The sequence below is a fragment of the Neopelma chrysocephalum genome, unplaced genomic scaffold (genome assembly GCF_003984885.1).
Source record: "Neopelma chrysocephalum unplaced genomic scaffold, ASM398488v2 Primary Assembly neopelma1_59, whole genome shotgun sequence".
Lineage (NCBI taxonomy): Eukaryota > Metazoa > Chordata > Aves > Passeriformes > Pipridae > Neopelma > Neopelma chrysocephalum.
The window spans coordinates 23961537-23964453 of NW_020897714.1; the positions used below are offsets into that span (position 1 = coordinate 23961537).

The window sequence follows — 2917 nt, forward strand, 5'->3', positions numbered from 1 at the left end:
TGTATCAGTGTGCTGGTCACATCTCCCTCCTTATCCCTTCTTTCCAGGGTTCAAAATACCCCATCCTCTCTTTTTTAAATGGCTGCTGTCCTGCATGATCCTGTTTCCTCGCTTCTCCTCTCACCCCCGTTATTTTCCCTCAACGTGGTGTTGACTCCAGAGGCACAGGGAGGGGGCTGCAGCCTGCAAGGAGCATAGGTGAGTAGTGGAGAGTGACAGGAAAAGCAAATCCCATTATGCTGGGTTTGGGGTCTTTAAGGCTTTAAAATAATACCAGGAATGATGTTTGCAGGGAGGCAAGGCCTGGACACAGCTGTCTCCCATGACAAGGTTATGAGGAGCAGCTGAGGGATATAGGGTTGAGCCTGGAGGCTCAGGGGTGACTTTATCAATCTCTACAACAACCTGAAAGGAGGCTGTAGCCAGGCGAGTGTCAGTCTCTTCTCCCAGGCAACCAGCGACAGGACAAGAGGACATAGACTTGAGCTGCACCAGGGGAGGTTTAGGTTGGACATTAGGAGGAATTTCTTCACAGAAGGCTGATTAGACATTGGAATGGACTGCCCAAGGAGGTGGTGGAGTCACCATCCCTGGAGGTGTTTAAGGAAAGCCTGGATGTGCGCTGAGAGCCCTGGTCTGGTTGATGTGGTGGCGTTCCGTCGTAGGTTGAACTTGATGATCTCAGAGGTCTTTCAAAACCTAACTGATTCTGTGATAGTGTGTGATTCTGGGGTCTGATATTACTGGGAAAGGCGAATAAGGGCAATGAAATGCTTTGAGACCAGATACGAGAGGAAATGAAACACAGCTGAGGGGGAAGCAGGCAAGGGGTTGAAGAGGAGCAGGAAATCGATGTGAAAGAAGGAATTTCAGAAGCTGTGAGTTTCTGCAGCTCTAACCAAAACCACAGAAGACTGGGGTCGTCCTCAGGGTGTGCACCAAAAAAAAAAAAAAATCAGATCCTCTCCCCATCTGATTTTTTCCCGTTCAGCCTAAGGAGCAGTAGTCTCCAAAGTGGAGCGTGCACAAGGCAGTTCCATGGAACTGTGCAGGAATTAAGTGCAGGAATGAAGTGCTGTTAACAGCGGAACCTGCAGGCCGACACCGGGCCCCGAGCAGGCGGAGGGCCTCGAGCAGGCGGAGGGCCCCGCCTGCCGCCAGAGGGCACCCGCGGCCGCCGCCGCTCGGCTCGGCCCGGCTGCACTGCACGCGTGAGGGAAAGGTGCGCGCTGTCGGTACCGGGAAGAGAAGGGATTTGAAAATCCTGTCTTATTCCTGCTATTTAGCTGCAATCAGGTGGCACTGGAAAGGTAGTCTTGGCCAGTGTGCTGTTACAAGCTGCTGTACGTCCGTATGAAACAAAGCGGGTGCTAGGTGACAGCTTTCAGTGCTGAGCGCGGTCGAAATAAATAACATAGCGGTGAAAGAAAACTGGGTTGAAGTTAAGACAGCAAAGAAGAAAACCCACGAGTGATGCAAGGTTATTCACCACCTCCTACCAACAGAGCGAATCTCAGCCAGTCCCTGAGCAACTACCTTTGGGATTTCCCCCTTCCCCGCAGTTTTTATTGCCGAAAGTGACGTTATATGGTATGGTACATCCTTTTGGTCAGCCTGGGTCAGCTGTCCCACCCCAGCCTCTTGTCCACTTCCAGCCTACTCACTCAGGGTGCAGAGGGAGAAACAGGGAAGGCCTTGACCCCGTGCAAGCACTGCTCAGCAATAGCTAAAACACTTCTGTATTATCAACACTGTTTTGGACACAGATCCAAAACATTGGGCTATATGGGCTGCTGCGAAGAAAATCGACTCCATCCCAGCTGAACCCGATAGAGCTGGGGAACGTTGTGAGAGACGCTATAATTCAGGTGCCTTGAGGCAGAGGTACCAGAAGAATTCAGAGAACGTACAGGCAATTACAAAAAAAAAGCACTCAGATTCCGGGCAAAAAATTAGTTGGCACTAAAGGTAAAGCAAGAGTGAGCAGAATATTCATTCAGCCCTCAAGTAAGGATATCGCTGGTGCTTTTCTCTAGAAGGAGCCAAAGATCCTCAAACACATACCTTTGATCACGGGGCTTGCTTTTGATCACAGGGAACAGCACTGTGCCCGTGCAGAGGTTATTATAATACCTCAGCTGGATATCAAATAATAACAGCTCTGATACATCTAGTGCTGGAAACATTGATTGTGAGATTCCCAGCAAAACGATGGAACTATCTGAATGCAAAATCTGGATGGCAAAAGGTCATTCATCCATTTCAGTTGCCCTTCCTTTCACTAGAAATGGAAGTCCCTGGCTTCTTAAATCCATTGCTCTCAAGAGGCCTACTGGCTACAGTAATAAAGATGAAGAATATAACTTCTGAGGAAGGTGAGGAACTATTTGAATTGCTTGGTATTTTTTTTCCTACCTCCCCTCTCCAGTATATTTCACCTCAGCTGCAAAGACAGCACCCTGATTTCATCTCCATGAGAAAAAAACAACTGAGTGGAGAAAGGTGTCTGTTTTGTTTTTTTTTCTCATTACCACTTTCAGAATTTTCAAAGAAGACAGGCCTTTCACCAAGAAATGCTTCAAGTTTTGAGCTATGTGCAAACACTTGAGAAACCAATGATCTGCTTTGCAGCAAAAGCGTAACTGATAAGCACTTTCTGAGAAGTAAACCACCTGCAGTTTACACTGGAAACAATGCTTGTGTTCCTTTCATAATGTTTTATTACTTCTGATGTTTAATGAAAATTTTAGAAAATTTTTCAGAACCATATATGACCTTCCTTCACTACAAGTGAAGGTTACAGAGAAAGGAACTGGGTTCTTTAAGAGATTTTTAGTGAGGTATGTGCCTCCTTGCTCTCTGACTATAGGCAGACAGGGTCAGAGGGTAATGCACGTGCTTATTCTAAAGCTCAGCT

At 47.4% G+C, this 2917-nt stretch overlaps 1 long non-coding RNA gene across 1 annotated transcript; it reads left to right on the forward strand.

Moving 5' to 3' along the window:
• Positions 1 to 664: 664 nt before the first annotated feature.
• Positions 665 to 2691, forward strand: LOC113966162. The gene is made up of 2 exons (XR_003533724.1): positions 665 to 2375; positions 2541 to 2691. It is a non-coding gene; the product is annotated as an uncharacterized LOC113966162 (long non-coding RNA).
• Positions 2692 to 2917: the final 226 nt, after the last annotated feature.